General features: G+C 36.8%; 1 protein-coding gene across 1 annotated transcript in view; it reads left to right on the top strand.

The window, feature by feature from the left end:
- LOC105424653 (cell adhesion molecule 2-like) overlaps window positions 1-19,924 on the top strand; it is a 134,018-nt gene extending 114,094 nt beyond the window's left edge. Inside the window, exon 10 of the transcript XR_967545.3 lies at window positions 17,305-19,924. The gene's annotated coding sequence lies outside the window, so the exon portion shown is untranslated. The remainder of the gene's footprint in view (window positions 1-17,304) is intronic.
- The last annotated feature ends 946 nt before the right edge of the window (window positions 19,925-20,870 follow it).

Below are 20,870 nucleotides of genomic sequence, written 5' to 3'. Positions count from 1 at the left end.
CAACCGGTAGAATTAACGGAGTCCAAAGGCAGTTTCATCGATCCGGTAATCGTCTTTGAACTTCGAGTAAATTGTCACAGGCGATTAATACAAGGCTTTAATTAAGGAGTGCTTTACCGTTTCTTCTTTCCTCTGTACCCCGACTTTCCTGTTTACCTAATTTATAATCTTTTCTTTTATTTGCCTTTTTTACAATTTCTATTTTTTTCTCGGGTTTTACAAAATAATTAAATTAAAATGAATTAACTCCGTTAATTCAATATATATCCAAGTTTAAACATTTAATTTTTCAAGTTGAAAAGTTATTTTAAAAGCTTTAACAGTATAAATAAAACTCTTTCTGCTCATTTGCGTCCTGTTAGATCTAATCAAAAACGATATGTATTGTTCTTTATATCTGGCGTCTCTTTGTCACTTCTCTTCTTGTCTTCGTCTCTACACGCACATTTCCTGTTCCGTTCTCTCTCTCTCTCTCTCTCTCTCTCTCTCTCTCTCTCTCTATTTCTTCCCCCTTCTCTTTCGCTACACTCTCTTTCTCACTTCATTTTATCTCGACAAATATAATCGGGAGAGGAGGCTCACGAAAGCGGCAAAAAAAAATCATTCGCGCGACGGAGGATCGTAAAGCGACCCTACCACGAAAGAGGGGAAAAAAATCGATCGGTAATCTGATTAAGACTGCGGCCGCCATTGGACAGTTAATACTATGACTTGTGTACACATGTACGTACGTTGTACATACATATGTGCGAATGTATGTACAAACGTACGTGGTATCCGCACGTCAGTGAGAAAATATAGGGGCCCTTCGCACACCACGACTGCCGCACCCTGTCGTAAATAAAGTCAAATTCGCAGCCGTTGCGTTAAATAGAATCGCCCGCATGAACGCGCGTTGAAACAAGTAACCAAGCCGTTCGAAATGCGAGAAAGCGCAGTTGTTGGCGACTTTGTTACGAGAAAAACCCGTGCCCGTTTATCGGCACGTTCTAAATCATTCTAACGCGCGAGCAAGTCTTATACGTTCGAACTCGGCGGAATATTAGGACACATATCCTCGGACTACAACTATTAATCCGCGCCGACAAATATTCGACAATAAAACCTCGTGCAACACGATGGAAAATCGCGGAGAATCAACTATGGAAAAATGGTATTTAGCATGACCCAGATCTCTTGCATTTTTATTAAGCACACGAACGAAGAGAAAACTGTGCGATGTGTGTGTGTGTGTGTGTGTGTGTGTGTGTGTGTGTGTGTGTGTGTGTGTGTGTGTGTGTGTGTGTGTGTGTGTGTGTGTGTGTGTGTGTGTGTGTACATTGAAAAAGTGCAGAACCGATCACAATCATTGATATTCATGCGGAATAATTCGAAAAACCTTTTCCTCTGCCTTCCAAATATTTAATGCATTTTCTTAAATCACTTTATCGACGACATACAAATATCTGATAAAATTAATTGAAAAAAAATCCATGTGCCGCTGGTTACTCTATAGATTCTTATTCCTTATGAGACTTTCGGAGGCTTTTGTCCGCCCTAAACAGGCGATTACTAAACCGAGGAAAGTCGGACGAACTAATTCTAAGAGTTGCAAAGTGCACTTCCAGCAGAAATGCGAAGCTCGAGTTTCTTACACGCGTGCACCGAAGCTTAAACGACGATGCGAATTCGGAAAGTCGCAATACTATTCTAACGTAATTGAATAAAGCAATAGAACGTTAAATGCGGGCGTATTAAACGAACACGTAACATACAATTTATTTTAATAATCGTTTCCGCGACTGCTTTATCGTTTTAATATTTTCTCAATTTTTTAAGATTTATTATTTTATTGTTTCCTTTACAATTTTAAATTTCCGTCAACTAAACCGGAAAGGTTTAGGTTCGTCGCACAGTGGTATTTGCTTGAATGATGTCGCAAGGCTCCTCGGGTATGCAGACAGTCTGTGATTCGAGGAGAAAGGAATCTCGAGCCGGCGATGCGCGTTATTCGCGACGAGAAAAGTTTCCTTTCGTGCAAGAAGTGCGAAACTTGAAACGACGACGAGCTCGAGACGAAGTGCTAGACGAACTGTATCAATGATACAGAATGCGGATATGCTGTCTCATCATCAGTCTCAAAGAGAGTATATTATTGCGTGGGCGCGACTGTTAAATGATTATTTTCCGCAATGGCGTGTTCCAGATCGTTTCCCATCGCGGCATTGGATCGAGAAAATCCATTCGCAGCCGTACGGGCGTGAAAACCCGCGAAACGATCCCATTTATTGTTCATACGGCACGTGTATTCGGTATTCATCGAAAAATCGCTCGCGAAATAAGTTTCGAAACTGAAGCCGAAGCGTACGAATTGAAAAATAGTATGATGAAACGTTCGTGAACAGAATGAAACGCGAGCGATAACTCAGGAATGAATGACAAGTCGCTACAAGTTTATTCATTCGCAAAATTATTTCTTTTATCGCAATATCATCAGAATATGTTATACTAATAAATTTTTAGCTAACAAACCATATTATTTTTTTAAAATTTCATTAAAATTATTGTACAAGACATATACTTTCTACATACAATTTTTGTTAATTTGTTCAATTATTTTTTATCCCAAGATGCAGACGTGTAATCTTATGCGATTTTGTAGTTTTAAACAATGCTGAAATGAAACTGCAGTAAAATATATTAACCTGATTCTCTTAACTTTCCCACATGAGATCGTATGTGCAATCGCGCTCTCGATATACTAACAAATTGAATTGTTTTAGCAAAAGTTCTATATCATTTTTGTCAATCGGGGAAACTCGGCTTTTATTTATATAGCGCATTGCACAAAACTATCACGCGTCACCGTATAGGAAACATCGTCCAAATACGCGTCTAAAATTGCGGCCGGATGAAGGATAGCACCGTTTTCATCTTCGTACGTGGTGAAAATCGCGACGCGCGTCATGCGGCAGTGAGAAAAATTTCCTCACGCGGATGAAAGCGGTATTGAATGTAAAGCGATACACAAGTTCTAAATTGTCCTCTCATCTACGAAGAATAAGTTTATGATGCGAGTTAATTCTTTTTTTTTAATAGAAATATTATTTGGTATTTCTGGTATTTAATATTAAATGCGTATTAAAATTAAAAATTCGAAGATCACTACAAAATGCAGAACGCGTGATGTTCAATTCGCAATTCGTAACCGACTTTTTTGATTACATTGTAAAGCGAGTCGCGTAATTGCGAGGATAAAAAAAGGAAGAAATCGAGGAAATAACAGATACGAATGAATACGACGAATATCCCTCACGAACGGCTGTGTTGGCACATTATATAATATCGATTATCAATTACGATACGTATCACGGCAACGTATCGCTCGCTTCCGTCGTCAAATTCGGGTTTTCACGAGCAAATCGCATCGATCGATTATTTGTCATTAATAGATATCTCGTGCGCATGTTATACGTCTGATCAGAATTTAAAGTTCATAGCAGTCTTGCGATATGAAACGAACAAAATAAATATTGTACGGAACGGAACATTTCTACTCCGAGCTGGCTGTTTGGTTGCTTTCCGTTTGATTGACACAAATTGCTCATCCAAGCTGTTTTCTATTTCATGCTTTCAACCATTACAGCTGTTTATTCAGTTTTCATGCCAGCTCGTACCAACACTCTAATATTTTGTTAAACAATTCTTAAGTAATGAGAAAACTGAAGCTTTATAAAGCTTGCAAAACCAGAAAAATAGCCTTGTAGATTTTTTTATTCTTATTAACATAGATATATTTACATAGACATCAATTGGATCATAGCCCAGAGGGACAAGATTTCTAGAACAATACATTTTCAACACAAAATTATTGACTCCAAATTTCGTATATTTTGTGGAACCAGACTTAACAAGTAATCTTTTTCATGAAAAATAATATAATCGAGAAATAATATCGTGACATTTGCTTCGCAATTTTTTAAATGTTTTATGAAATTTATAAAAATAAATTTTAGAAAATTTTTATATAAAAAAACCGCCCAGTACATACTCAGCATATTAAGTATATATATATATATATATATATATATATATTTAAATATATATATTTAATAATAATAAATAATTTAATAAAATATAGATATATATATTTAAATTTCTTTATTGAGATAATATATGTAGCGTGTTTAGCGTTAATATTTTGACTGTATCAACATATTCGTTGCAATGTGTAACAACAAGAAATATCTTAGTGTTCAGTTGTACCGAATATTGATAGGGATCGTACAAGTCGAAAAGTGCGACAGTAGGAGGGTCAAAGAGGGCAGGCTTGTTTGTGCACGTGGTGCTACAATGGAGAAACACGAGGCGAGGGAGAAACGGCTGGACACGGGGCAGACGAACGGACAGAGAGGGTGGTAAACGGGGTCGGTTCGCGTACGCATATAAAATATGCCGAGGCCGCGCTATCTCGCGGCCGATTGCCTGGAAAACTCACGCGAAAATATCGATCCTCGGCAACCTCGCTTGTAATCAGATTAAGCAAGACCAACGGCTCGACCTGACCATAGGTATAACGGGGCAGGCGGCGCAAAGCGGCGGAGTTCCGAGCGTGAAACACCCTCGTGTGCGAGTGAAGGTGCGCACACTTACGCGGCGCCCCGAACCCTCCGCAATGTGGTGTGCGATATGCACACCGGCCGTTTCACGCATGCAGACGTATAGGAACCATGATTCTGATGTTTGCACGCCATTTCACCCTCTTGTCCTTTCTCCCTTCAAACCCGTTCGAGTCCTGAAGGGTCGTAGGTCACGACTGACGAACGAGCCGCGACTCAGTCGTCTCTAAAGCTTTATTCACGCTACCCATATAGTCTTTTGGCACAAAATAGATGGAACATTGTGCAACGTAGTTTATATCGAGATAAGTGATATTTCGGCATGGATCGATATCGTTAAAGAGAATTGTCTGAGTCGATATGCCGGTAAAATAAGGAATCAAATTATTTGTTAATTATTATAACTGAGTTAATATACATACATTTACTATATATACATAGTATTTCGAGATGAATAAATTTGTTTAATTTATTTATGTTATTTTATTACGTTATTTATACTAAAATAAATAGTGGAAAATTAATCTTTATAATGCAATTGGAAAATAAAATATATTATCAATAAGAGATTTTTATTCTGAAGTGTCGGGATTACAGCGGTGACACTTCTTTATTAAAATCAAATAAAAACAATTAAAATAATATTTAAATACATTAACCAAATGCTTTTATATTACTTGACAAATTTTGGATCAATATCAAGCAATTTGTTTTGTGTTTTAATGTAAGTTTATTTCTATGTTTTTTTCTATATTTCTGTATTTTTACTCTTTTTAAATATTAAACAGTAATTGCTAAATTATGTTAAATATTTTGTTTCAATTATTCCACTACATTAACGATAATCTATTAAATGATTTAATAAATGAGGAATTTGTGGATATCGATCCATTTCCTGCTAATGAATAGTACGAATCAAATCTAATTCAAATCGATGATTAATCACAAATATTGTTAAGCAAATATTTTCATTATTTTATTTTAACTCTTTTATAAAGAATAAAATTAATTACGCGATCAACTTAAATTTTAGCAGTCATATAAGACGTAAGGATTCTCATGAAAAAATTCCCTTGACAAATCTTTTGGATAATATCTTCAGTCTTTCAAGATCTGTATCTTGGTATTTAGAAACGTTCTGGTGAAATGCTGTTTTTAAATTATTATCAGTATCACGAGTGATTCCTCTGAAAAAGAAGACTGATACAAATGCGAATGATAGTCGCGGAAACAATCGAGTAATAATATAATAACTAACCGGTCAACGAGGTATAAAGGTTACAGATTAACGTAGAAACGCAGTTTAATTTCCATTAAATTTCGGAAATTTCGTAAACGAGCGTGAGCCTGTTTGCCCCAGGTACACACTCCTAATTTGCAACTATAATTTCGCGCGAAGCGCGCGCGGTTCAATTTCGCCTGGCGGCGCGCTTGCAAGTCGTTACAGAATCCTTCTGTTTTCCGTAGCTGATTTTCCGCAATTCGACCGACTGTACGAAGCGTACGAGCGAGAATGTCCGCTATTGGTCTTGGACGAAACGGCGAACGAGCTCCGTAAGTGCCGTTGTATGTTCTTTCCATTCAGTAATAAAATATCTGACCGCGAGGGCGTACGATTTTATTCAACAGTTTAGATCCAATTTGAGAAATTTCACACGAGAAGGCCGATATTGGAGAACGTGAGCTCACATACACGGAAAACGATCGCATCTTCGATTCTCCGAGCGCAAAGCTCGACAAAGTCTCGACCGCTTATACCAATATTGCCTTCTAATCCGTCAGAAATATCGTTCGTGCCTTCCACATAGATACATCGATATCGTATTTGTACGAGAATAAACGGGGAAATAGAAACAAAAACGTCATGGCGGCAACAAGGAACTAACTGCAAACATCGATATCGATAAACGCTTTTTCCATTTGGCTCGATGGAGGAAGGGAAAGAAGAACATGGCAAACGAAATTATCTAACATTCGTTTAACTGGCGTCAAACGCGCTCCAAACATGTAAGAAATTCAATGAGAGTGCACGCAAATACTGCAATACGACACGCACAGTAAGCATGCTATGTTAAATTACGTATTAGTAGAAATTAGGTTATTTCTCATTGCATACGCAGCGCTTGTGCACGCATTGTGTTTCTGATTTCCTTACTTTTTTTTATCTGTAAGTTTTTCCTGACTTTTAAAGTAGCTGTAAAACTAAAAGAAAAATGAACAGGTGTAAGAATACATATTACTGCATATATTAAAAATAATATATGCAGTTAAAATAATATAATATGCAGTTTATAAAATTTTAGAGATTTAAAATAAAAGTTTTAGAGACTCTTTTATTAAATGAAGAATAATCTTGTATACTTACGAATATATTACTTGATGCAGTGGAAAATGTAATGCATGAAGGAAGAAGCAACAAGAAGTGAAAATAAAAATAAGTATCCGCATATTACGGGCGATAACCGGGATATATCCAATCAGATGTATGTGTGTGTGTTAATATATATTGAGTTACAAAAATAAAATATAGATATAGATATATACTTATACATCTTACATTCACGATTACTGATTTAATGTCGGTTTAGCCCCTGGTAACTTCGTCGTTCGTTTTTATTACTATATTCCTATCAAGTTTTAACGTAGATTTATAACATACAGGGTGGCGCATATAAACTGCAGCGAGATAAGATTCCGTAATACATTTGTACCGTAGCACGAAGGCTGCGATTAAACGAGAGATTTCTCCAGGTTCGAAAACTCATCGCGTTGCGACGTGATGTGTGTGTGTGTGTGTACCGCGAGAGATGGAATCACGACTCGATTGGTATACAGGCGAGAATTCCGGGCTGTGGTTAGGCGAACGACCTACATATTCGAAACACGAGAGACTTCGATTCTTCTCCTACGATAACTTCCGGCGACCACGCGATACGTATGTAAAACGCAAATGCTGCCGATTCTTCTCTTCCGAGTCCTGATGCTCGATATAAAAGTGCGTCCAGACCTGTAACGTATTGTATCGCCGTAATGTTACAAATGGTAACACGCTACGGTGTCACGACCCTATTTATTTAGGAGAACGTCGCGTACAGGATGTTCCACATAAAACGTTACAGATCTTTTTCTCAAAAGCCATCGGATACAGCGCTAAAAATATTTTTTTGATATTTTTAAGTTTCGCTGACTGATGATGTCTCATGAAAAGCTGTAAGAAACTTTAAAAGAAAACGTTTTGCTGTCATCCTTAATGATTTAGGAGGAAACAGCTTGAAAGACTTTTTATGAATCATCCTATATACGGAGAACATATTCTGCCTGCCAAGCGAGAGCGGATGTTGGCTTGTTGCAAAAATAGGGCGAGTAAAGAAGCAGATGAAAATTTTAACGTTGCAAGATATAATACGTGTCACAACGCTCTCGATTATTTATCAATTATTAGTCATTCTGCTCTTAGACATTATTTATTATAAGTATTAACTTCTCTGCACACAATATACAGATATTCGTTTGAAAATACAATAGATGTCAAAGTATTCATGATGCAATTTTATATATATATATATATATATATATATATATATATATATATATATATATATAGAGGAGTGCAATTATATATATATATATATATATATAAGTTACAACATGCGGTGACGATGCAAGTCTGGATGCATTTTAATGCATAAAGATGACGGTAGCTCGGAATATAAAGTTCACGCATGTTGGCATACTAGTGGACGGATGCCATCATAATAGTCGCATTAATCGGTCATCTCCATTATCGAGTCGATTGAGTCATAAAGATTTCAATGGCCTTTCAAATTGCCGCGAGTGACCGGAACATGAGAAGAATGATAAAACGCATTAATGATATAGGGTGGCTTATAATAAATTAATGAGCTTTCAATGTGATAACATGATCAGCGGAATCATTATCGAATAAATGTCGTCTAGCATATGAAATATATACGCAAGATTAGTTGTTATTAATAAACCAAAATTCGATCAAGCGTATGCTCTAAAATAAAATGTTTGATAAACAAAAAGGTTAAATTACTATGTGGAAATCTGAAATCCAACGAAAAAAGAAATTGATAATTCGAGCTGTGCAACGGAAGAGTAAAAATAAACAAGCTGTGGATATATTCTAACATGACATAGCGCAATAATACCCATATCAATTTCATTCAGTAAAAGTGAATATATTCAAGTCACAGATATATTTCTACCTTTAGTCGGACCAGGACTATGCGCCGGAATACAATTTGTTTGCCAAGTAGGTTTCCAGCTAATAAAAACATTACTCTTCTCAAGCACCTTCCATACTTTTTCCCGGATATTCAGTCGGTATAAAAAGTTGTTTTTCATCGGCGGAAACCTACAAACAAAAATGATGAAAGCGTTCTATTCGAATATATTACAAAATCCTAATTTGCAAAATTGTGCCAGACGGTAGCAGCATTGTTTGCAGCTGTAAGAAAAGCAAGTTTGAGAGCAATTAAATGCGATAATAATATTCATTTTCTAAATTCGTAACATCAAAATAATCATGAGACAGCTTCCGTTCCTTCTTCTCGCCGAGCCTTGTGTGTATTAAACACGTTATATTGTTATATTGTTTGCGGCAAACATGCGCAACGCCACCGTGATTGGACGTCGCGCACGTATTGAATATGATATACAACGTGACCTCGTATACGCGCAAATTGAACTAATCCTTGATAATGAACCATTATGGCGCAGGGAAACATCGCTCGCAGCATCGCTCGGCTTCTCGCGATATCGTAGATGCAGTCGCTTGACCGCGCGATTAGTAACTTAACCGGGAATAGACGTGCATAATCCCTGAACATTTATCGTTTGTTGTGTTATGCAATGGATCGGTTTACAACGATGCTGCGTACAATCCGCAAGGATAATGCGCAGGACATCCGGCAAATTATACAATTGGCAAGTCGTAAAATGTAAATTTATCTACGTACTATATATAAAATCGTTAATGTTAAATAGACGTACGTAATTTTTATATTAAAAATTTCTTTTCTAAATCTATATAATCAATAAAAGATTTTATATCTTTACTTATTTGCCTCATGAGGAATTATAATTGTGTATTTGTATTGGTTCAATCAACTTGTTGTTTTCCTTTCTCTTAAAAATAATATATTAATAAATTGTATAATATGTATAATATTTTAATAATAATACAATGTTGGATTTAATATATTCCGAGCTAAAATATTTATCGCGTTTTTGTCCCGTCCACATTAGTTCCTATTTTACGGCAGAAGTTTCATCGCTGTTTCTTTGCTTTTCCGTCTCGGTGCGCGCGAAAGAGAATCGAAATTACAATCCAATCTAAATGATTTTAATCTCCCAAATATTTTCGATTCCGCGGTAGTCGGCTCGCGGGAAAATCATTTTCGCGGGTGAAAACACGTAAGCGTTATCGTTGTTAATTGAGTTTACTGTGCAACGACCTTTCGACTGTTTTTGGATCGTGATAGCTCGGTGGCCTGTATAATTCAATATGGATATAACCGCGATATATATCGCAAAATGAGATTGCTATCCTAAAATCACGCTTTATAATGCCTCGGTATACGATCGGAGCCTTTTAAGGCAAAGGGATAATATAACGATATAAATGTGATAAATAATTAGATTAAAGATCGAATTTTCTCTCTGAATTAAATTATGTTTGATCCTTTTACAGGTAAATGATATCGATAGCCATACATATACTGTTGTTGTTGGTGCTAATTATAGCTAACTGATAATAAACATTTTCACGATCTCATGTATTATTCATTTAATAAAGCTTATCAAAACAGTAATCGGTCTAATTAATAATGAATATGAAGTAATTTGTAAAGAATAAAATATCATTAACTTTAAAATAGAACTTTTCATCAATATTAAGTTAATCATCGTATTTATAATAGTAATTTATGAAATGCGTATATATCTAATTCGCAATCTATCATTATTGGCCAGTTACGTCAATTACGATCATTTTAAACTAACATTACAGTGCACTTCGAATTTCATAATAATTGAGTTTTCCAAGTACACACATATATTTGCATTTGCGAAATTATTGGAATGTACTATGTGCTAGTTTTAGCTCATTTTACACGCCATGTCAGCGCTCTACGTCGTTTTATTAAAGCAACGCACGTCTGCACGTATGTAATAACATCAGTGCATGCAGCGATATTTTTCGAAATGAAATAAATGCGTGAAGCATGAATTAAACTATCATTGAAACATTTTTTTCATGCGTCCGTGCAAATATCAAATAAATATCAGAAAGCTGTCAGCCGTCGTTTGAGAAAAAAAAAATGTACGACGACGGTACTTCGTATTTATATCAAGTCGGGCGGCGTTTCCTCTCTGGCTTTCTTCGCATATACGTAAATTTATATTTCACAGATGACAATTCGATATTTATTTGTGAAATTGGCAGGTATGTGTCGCGAGCTGTTGTCAGTTTGGATTTCAACGCGTATTTCGCGTCGCTCTGCGACATAACAAATACGCGCGATCGATATAATCCCCGCGAATAGTTTTACGCGTAGGTGGATGCTTGGCGGGATTAACGATTACATTATGTTTTAACGATCTGGATCAATGCAGGATCGCCGAGTCGGGCAAAGCCGATCACCGCATCGCGCCACGTGCACGTCCGGCCGCGCTCCCCAATCGATTTGTCAAACTAATTAGAGAGTCGCGCGCTTGCGAGAGGGAATCGCAAACTTGCGATCACGCGAACCAAAGCGCACACGTACATCGTCAATTTGACAAGTTATCTCGTATAGGCATAGGCTTACGCGTGCATTCGACCGGTGTTTGCCACAGTTTAAGCTACTTCCTTCGCAATCGGTCGGAATTTTTTGTTCAACGTTAAAGGAATTTTTGTCACGGACAATAATAAAAGAATAACTAAGAAATTTTTGTCACGGACAATAATAAGAGAATAACTAACTAAACTAAACTAAACTAAATAACTAAAATCTATTTTTATTTTTTTCTTTTTTTTTTTTTAATGAATATTTGAATAAGAAGGAATCAATTCAATTTGAGGTATTTTTAAATTAAATTCAAAATTTACCTACTAAAAGTATAACTAATTGTTTATTTATGGGTAAATTAGAATTATATATTTGTGATAGACAACTTGGAAATCAAATGTCTCGTTTAATTGTATATGTGCATGTGATATGACATAAATATGTTAATATTGTCAATATTGTTAATATTATATTTATTATATTTTTCAGAGATTATAGATTTTTCTATTGTTTGAAAAATACTATCAATTTAAGATTTACATAAAGTTCTTTAGGAAAATGATCATTAATAATATTACTTTCAAATGCGCGCAGATGAGAGTACTCCAGAGAGCAAAATGGGGATAAATGACGCATGTGGAACATACGTACATGTGGAACATACAGATGCTATTCTCGTTGTTCATTAACCGTACCATCGGTTAAGTTTATTATAAATACGTTACATAAATTTTCAACGCTCATCACCGTATAGTGACAAAGAAGAATATTACAAAATATTTTATATGAGTGACATTAAACTAAATTAATGTAGTAAAACATATATATGATATATATATATATATATACGTACATGAAAATTGTTCATAAGTGTAAAAGATGCTGCAGAAAAAATTAGTGAGACTCTTTTATTTTATAAATATATCGACAAATAATTACTCCCTTGAGAGATAATCAATCAGAAAATTAGCGCCATTTTTTTGACATTTGATAACATTTTGATGGGATTATTTATATTTGGAGATTGGAAAGGTAAACTCTGAGTCAACTCAATATATTTGTCCGCCGGAAATCAATAGAATATAAAATGAAACTATATAATCATAACGGAATGTGATATAACGCAATTAATGAATGATTAAATAAATCAGCGACGGCTAACTGTAAATAAATTAAAATACATGTGAAAGCTATTCTCGCATAAAACTGTAAATTAAATTAAATTACATGTGAAAGCTATTCTCGCAAATAAATATAAACAAATGTAATCGACAAGATGGTCAGAGTACAGAACAAAATAAACAATAGTGCGAAACAAAACCAATGTTGTAATAATAAAGTTTCAGTTTATGTTTTTAATCATACCGCCGTTGTATCTTGTGATCAATGGTAAAAATCTCCTTTGTCATTAAATATTATTCCGTTGGATTGACCCAGATGTGAACGAAACTACCCTTCGAAATAGCCAGTAACGCATTGAAACACACTACCGACTATTGTTCTTTTATTTCCAGCTCGCAGTTCTGGGATCTTTAGAGGCGGAGTCACGATCCGCATTTTCCCGCGTTCTCAGCCGATACTAGGTCGGGAAATTCCGTAAAAACGGATGAACGAGAGAAAGGACGACATGCGGCAGGGTTGGCCGAGTATTTCCTACGAATCGGGGGAGGAGGGGATAGCGAATTCGTAACTTTCGGGACGGGGGCGAGGAAACAATTTTGCACGAAAGCCACGGCCGATGGAGAGCGAGAACCGTCGAGAACCATCGGCGTGTACCCAATAGGAGAATTCAATTTGGATTATCGAAAATTCAGGGGGGTATGCGAAGTGTATGTGCGTGTACGTGAGTGCGTGTGCCCACATACGTGCAGCGTGGTCCGGTAAAAGACACCTAGTAAACGAGCGAGCAACAGCGTTGCTTTGTGACCGGAGCACAGAGATTATTCAAAGAGCTTGTTTTGCGAAAAGACGACTCAATTTTGCTTCTTTTCTCTGTTTTACAAATAATAGACAGAACTGAGAGAGAGAAAGAGAGAGAGAGAGAGGGGAGGAGCAGAAATAGAGGGAGAGAGAGGGGGGAAGGGGAAATAGAATAATAGATAACGAAACAAAAAGCAAAATGAAATAAAAAATTTTAAACACGATGGTGTTTAAAACTGGTGACCGTTTCTATTAACGCCATTTAGATTTTCTGTATAAAAAAGGGATAAGTAAGCTTGTAAAATATATATTTATTTGGCAAATGTAAAATTTGTAAGATATATAATTATTTATACTGATTAAAATTATAGCTCTGTAGTGAGCAGTATGATTCAATTCTTGGATGTAATAACGAGACAAAATAATGAACGAGACAAGATACAAACAAATAACGAAATATCTTGGCAGACTCCTGCGTAGTCTGGACATACCGAGCATTTATCCAGTTTGTTCGTGATGGAGAACGGCACTGGCGACTAGTTCCACCGCAGAGACACATGGATAATATAAAGCGTCGCGTCCGCAACTTCTGACGACAGCAAAGTGTGACTCTACGTTCGCACTGTATCATTCTCGTTAATCTTCTCCATCTTCTCTTTTTCGACTCTTTCCGTATCCTCTTATCTTCTTGCTCACCTGTTTATTTAGCTCTTCTGCTCTCTTTCCGCTACACCATTATATTCCGTCGTGGTTATTCGCATTTTTCTCACAGACTGTCACAGTAATTTCACGATCAAAATCCGAAAGAAGGAGAGATGAAGGAACTACGCGATACGCGAATAAAAAAAAAAAATTTAAAGAAAATAATTAAAATTCTTTTATTTGCGAAATTAATTTTTTTTTTTTAATCTTTATGCAAGAAACTAAATGTAACGCTTGAATAAATTCTTGTCGATATGGGAAGATCAAACGCGCGATTGTGCGACACTTTCTTGGTATAATAAAGCAATCTGTTTCTCATCTGTTAGTTTTAACAGACTCCGCGCACGCTCGGGGGTTCATCAATATTAGAGACTCGTTAAATTCAATCAGAGGAGAACAAATCCAACTACTACGAAATTCCATTTCGAAAATCGATATGGCAGCAAACTTGACGAGGCTCGCAACTATTTTTGCCACGGGAACACGGATAATATCGGATAACATACTAATAGCCCGCGCGCACACGAGTCAACGAGCACACGCGAAACAGCCCTCATTAATCATCCGAACACCTAAGAACTGCAACGTGTAACCGGTGTAACTCAACCGGCTACACCCCCCCGGCCACGTTAGCCTAACCGCGCAGTCAAGATACCTCTTCCGCGCGTGCCGGCCGTTCCGCCAACCCCTTTGCCTCTGTCTGGTCCATCTCACTCCCCGTCCTTCTGAGAAGCAAGGGGGAGGGAAGGAGGGCGTAGAGTAGGGCGTAAAGCGCGATATATATCGCGGCATATACAGTGCGCGCGCTCGCGCGTGTATATATATATATATCACGCGGGATTTTCAGCCACGAAATTTATAGCGCGTACCAACTCTGGGGGCTACGGGACACCCCGTACAGGATTCGAAAGGGGGCTGGAGAAGCGGACGGAGGGTATGTAGCGGTAACCCGTATAGATCACGTATGGCTCCACTACGGAGCGAACTTTCTCGCGGAAACCGTGATCCGGCGACGCGGACGCGACCGGCGTGAAAGGAACTTCGTATTCCCTGTTGCAACACTTATCTCCCCGCATAGTCGCATTTTCCGGAGTCTCGAGTTCATTTCTTCTACCCCCCCCTCTCCTCCCTTTCGACCTGCGTCCTCTTTTCTCCCTGTGACGCTTCGCGCACGATGTGAAGTTTCACCTAATCTAAGAGCTAAAGATATTCTACTTGATTTTGTACAAACGTTCTATGTTTTTCTTTGTTTCAATATTTAACATAGTTATAAATTATAAAAACTGCGTTTCTCTAACAAATTATGTTACCGACTAGGAAATGAACACTCGTGAAAAAGAGAAAAAAAAGAGAAAATGTTTACTGCATATGCTTTAATTATTTCGGTTATGTAACGCTTGAAAAAATAATGTTGCATTTTAAGAAAATATCCATTTATTCGGTTAAACAGAGGGAATTTTTATTCTTACGAGTAACATTTTTTTTTGTTAATTTACATTTTATGGGAAACTAATTTTTCTCTTTAAATCTTCAAAAACTGATTTCGCTCATATGCATAATATTAATGGTGCTTTTTAAATATTTATTCACATAAATTTATATAGATGTAATAAGTATATAAAAATTAAGATAAAACCGACCGGAAAAATGTCTGTTGAACGAAACTTATATGCCAATTTAAGAGAAAATTGAAAAAGTGGTTACGCATTATTACCATCGCATTACAAGAGATTAGAGGATTAAGCGGTTAAGGAAACACGCAACACTTTCAGCGACATAGATGAATGCACTCGGGGGTTGTCGAGGATCGAAAGAATTCGATCCGGTCTGTGATTTTAAATGGCGAAGCGGTCGATTGCTTGTCAAAGAAAGGATTGAGCTAAAGAGGAAACTTCGAGGAAAGTGAAACACCCATCGATCTCAATACTCTCTTGGGTTTCTACCTCGCTAACATTCGATGTTTTTTACAACTAGTTTTTCAAAGTCCTCAGTAAGTTTCAAGGAAGTAACGAAACCTCGATATTCCGCTCCAGGCATATTAATTATCTATAATAATGTTATAAAAGGTATGGTGTAACTTATCCTCTTCGATTTTGAAATCTAATCCTTGGTATTTCGAAATTTATCTTTTGTTTCATTATTTATATATATATAATATAATTATTTATATAATTATATATATATGTACAAATGTGCACCAGAATTATGACAATGTATTCTACATAAGTAATATCGATATTATTCCCTACAGGATATCAGACGCGATGCGAAAGGAAAAGAAGTCTTTCGCTCGGATGGCCAAAATGATTTCTATATAAGAAAGCTATTTCGAGAATCGATTTTCCATTAGTACGACGTTTTGTAGGAGTTTGGCATCACGCTTATAATGCCTCCCCGGCCGCTTATATCGCCGAACATTTCGCGACTGTTTGCGACCACGCCGCTGATTATCCCCCCGAACTCTCTCGTTCTCTCTGGCGCAAAAGCCGGCCCCCGGAGTTGTTGCCGGAATAGTTATACTTCGACGCCATAATCTACTGCCAGACCACAAGGGTAATAAAACGTAATCCGTTTCCCGCGCATGGAAATTTATTGATACCAAACTACGTGCCCCAAGTATACATGGAAAGTTGGCCATCTCTCCCCTCGCCGAAGAGCGTTAATACTCGAATGGAGTACAATGATACACCGGCTTCTCGTTAAAGGGAGGCTAAATGATGAAATACGGCACGCGCTTTCCCTGCCTGCCATTCGACATTCGCGATACTATCTCTCTTCTTCTTTCTCATGAATATTAAGTTCATTCTCTTCGAACGCGAAGGACCAAAAATTGGAAAAGGAATGCTTAACGTAATAATGATATCTTAAATTTCTGTTATCCAAATTGTAGTTGCATACAAAGTAGTTGCATACAAAGTACTATTATCAACATAATTTCAGATTTCTCTTTCTCGGATTTCTTATAAATTTTGGTTCTTATCTATAATTTGGCTTTCATTAGATATAGTTAAATTGTACTTACAGATCTTCTGCTATTAATGTAAATTAAAAAAATTTTAATATTAGAAAATAATTTTCGTTTTAAAATTGAAATTTTTCATTAAAAGAATCGGTAATAACGGGAATAAATTCATTAAGAAGATTGGAAATTCTATGTAAAAATAATTTGTAAAATTGCATAGCTGTGTCACCAATCAGCATATTATTAGTCGACATATCATTAAATAATTTATAATGAATATGCAACCTGCTCTGAAATTGCACACATTCCTTGCTTTTTGTTCCAGAGAAGATGACTGACATGGTCGATCATCAAATAATACAGGCCCCGCATTGTTTCCCATGAAATAAAACGTGGAATGGTTGAAATCAGAATTGAGTCACTTGAACTATTGATGATTAAATAAATAAAAAAATGGCCGCCATAGAATAATAATTCACTCGTAAAAATGTGAAACATGTTTGTCGTTGTAAAATCCGAATCGAGAATTTACACGGATAGCAAACGTAATATTCTCTCAAATGGCACAATGTCGATCGATACGTTTATAAAATCGCAATGTTTAATGTTTTAGCGACGCTTATATTAAAACGTAAAAATATTTTTCTTTATAAATATAAACCTTGCGCGATGCACCCAGGCGTGTACGTTAATAAATGTGCATGCAAACTAAACAACATAAATATTGCATAGGTATCACCGTTTTAAATTCGATATAAAAGATTTATGCGATAATCCTAAATGCGCATTAATAAAACATCCCGTATAAAAATAATGATTTACTATTATTTTACCATCTGAAACTTTTAACTAACTTTCAACTAACTGAAAAAAAGCGGTCATAAATTCTACGAGCGTCTCGTTAAAGTTTCGCTTCCTTTTTGCGATCTTTTATTGCCGACGCGTAGGTGCCACAATGCCACGGAATCGTTTTCCAGACCACGTTTTCTGCGACTTTTCTTGTCCACTATTGCGACAACGGCTACGAAGTCCGACCGATACACCGATCAATCGATGTTATCAGATTTTCACAACATTTCTGTGACCCGTATATCGATAAATTATTTTTTATTTTCTTCTGACTTTAATTATAAAACAAAGTGTTATTTTAATTTTTTTTATATTTTATGAAAAGAAAGACAAAAGATAGACTAATTTAACAAACATATAAGCTTTTATTTCCATCGTCTTAGAAGAAAACGTCTAAAGCAATTTAATTGTACAAGTTGTATAAAAGATTACAAGAAAAGTAAAAAAAAATTACAATTAACTTTTACCTATTATAAAGAACATAATGGGGAAAACTCATCTCGTCGGCAACTTATTTTCTCTATAAAAATAAATAACGAAAACTAAAACTAATGTTGCTGTCCGACTCGTTATCATAAATTATGATGCCATTTAGTTAATGGAGTTGAATTGACTCCAGCATGATAGTTACATAAATGAAACCATAGTAATCAAGAATTCATAATTTTAGCGAAACGTGTGTTTTCAATGCAAAATTGAAAATTTATATTTTCATGAAATTAGCCGACATCGTGAAATTAAAGTTCTGAGCCGCCTGATGTCATCGTGAAATGGAGAGAAAAAAAAATAGCTACAGTCAGCTATCCGATGTGCCCCCCACCTTTTATCGAACGCCGTGAAAAACATGCATTCGCTTTCGGTGCGTCAACCGAGGAGACGATGTCGCGAGATACGCGACTATCGATGCTACCAATCGAGTCCGCTTTGAAATTCCGACACTCCCCCTCCCCACCTCCTCATCACCCCATCCACCATGTTCTCTTTCTCGTTTTCGTTCACGTCATCATCGATACGAAATCATGGGTATCCCGATAGAGCATCAACCAGCGCGTTCTACCCGTAATATTCCGCAAGTACACAGATACGCGAGGAACAGAAAACGCGTATCGCGTAATTCAACATTCTGTCGAGGCGAGGGAAGAGGTGGTTTCTCTTCACCCTGGCAAAAGTGGAAGTTCTCGAAGCGAGGCCTTAAGGACCGCGCGCTGCGAATGCTGGCAGTGGACCGGGCTGAATCGTATCTCCATCGTCAACGCCGCCGACGCCGCCGACATTTTCAATGCTTTTCTCGTTTTTTCCTTTATCTCCCTCTTTCTCTTTCCGCAACCTCGCTTTTTCCTCCGTCTTTGCCGCTCTTCCCGCATCCCGAGATTCGTCGAAGATTCGAGAGATAAAAAGATCGCCGCGTCATACCCATCGAAATGTTATTTCTGTATTCGTTTCGTTCTCGAGCACACCGGAAAACGGAGCTTATGCTTCCGAGAAACGCGCACGAATTTCCGGAGTGATGCCTGTGCGAGATAGTTCCCAGACTGACCGATTTCTACTTCCTACTTGTATCGCTATGAGATAGAGAGACAAAAGAGAGAAAAGGATTTCGAAGATTTAATGCATCAGAATTCGTTAAAAAGGATGATAACAATCCATACCACGTTTTTCTATAAGAAAAAAAATTGATACCTTTATACTTTTATGTTCTATTGATTGGAGAGCGAATGATTTTAATAGTATAGATTTTAATAAATCAGGAAATAGATAAACTTTCATGTCGCTTCAATTTAGTGTAATTAGTGAGGTACATAATAAAAACGGTCGTATGTTGAATACATTTCATACCAATGTGAGCGCACAATGTAAAATTAAAGAATTAAAGTTATAATAGGCGTTATAAAATACAAAAACAATGTAATAAAAATCTATTTTATATATAACTTCATAACTTGATCTGTTATAATAAAATTTATATTACATTAATATTAAGCTATTAAAGATACAGTATTTTAAATGAATTGTTTTGTTATATCTCACTGTTTTATTATATTTTATATTTTATTATTTTGATCATATTTTCTATTTATAGTAGTAATATGTATGAACACACACAATAAATTTAAAAGTTGCAATATTTCTTCTTTCTCTTTCTCTTGTTTTCAACAGAAAAGATACACTTCTTAAACCACCTGTCCCGCTTACGATCGATGGCCAATGCTGCAGTTTGTCGAATCCTTGAGAAATACTGACCAGCAATTTCGCGTAACGAAAAACAAATAGTGGCCATCTATCGACCACGTGCACACACATGAGAGAGAAAGGGGACCTAACGGAAAAAGATGCGTAATTCGAAAGCCGGAAATAAACGGAAGAAGAATTAAATACCTAAAACAAGAACCTAAAAAAATTTGTAAATGCAGCAGAACTTTCATTTCAAGAGGCTAAAATGAAAGAAGGTAAAAAAGAAAGGTAAAAAAGAAGGTAAAAATGAAAGGGAGGATAAGAGGATATATGTATTTTTATATTTTATTCTTTGTAACATGCGCACGCATTACGTCGTCTATTGTTATTAATACCACCGTGGGACGCGGGGAAGTTTAAGAGCAGGATAATCGGGATTGACGTTGCGTAAAGTAAAGGGTGAAGGGCCCCTGGAGTGTCTGAAGATCGGTTACATCATTGACCGGGAAGGCATTTCTCGTAGCGCAGGGGGAACAACATTCGTGTGCAAATGGGGAAGAAAAGCCGGCGTGAGCCGCGCGTTTTTAAGCTCCTTCTTAACTCCCTGCGCGCGAAGTATTCGCCTCCCGTGCGAATACTCGGGACGCGGATTCGAGCTTTGTGCCTCATGGGGATCGCCAAAGTGGAAATCCTTTTGATACGACGGACCGTGCCATCTATCGCGCTGTCGCAAGCGGACTCTCGCGACAAAGGACACACGCTTATTGAAAGGACGGTGAGTGACGCGTTCTCAAAAATTAGGTTTGCGAAAAGTACTAAAGCGACTCACTGCCTGCCTAATAGATGCCTCATAACGCACTTAAGTTTTGC

This window comes from Pogonomyrmex barbatus, unplaced genomic scaffold (assembly GCF_055798465.1).
Source record: "Pogonomyrmex barbatus isolate J1 unplaced genomic scaffold, ASM5579846v1 scaffold12, whole genome shotgun sequence".
In the NCBI taxonomy this organism is placed as follows: Eukaryota; Metazoa; Arthropoda; class Insecta; order Hymenoptera; family Formicidae; genus Pogonomyrmex; species Pogonomyrmex barbatus.
Note: the sequence above shows the minus strand (reverse complement) of the source record. Positions and strands in the feature narration are given on the sequence as shown.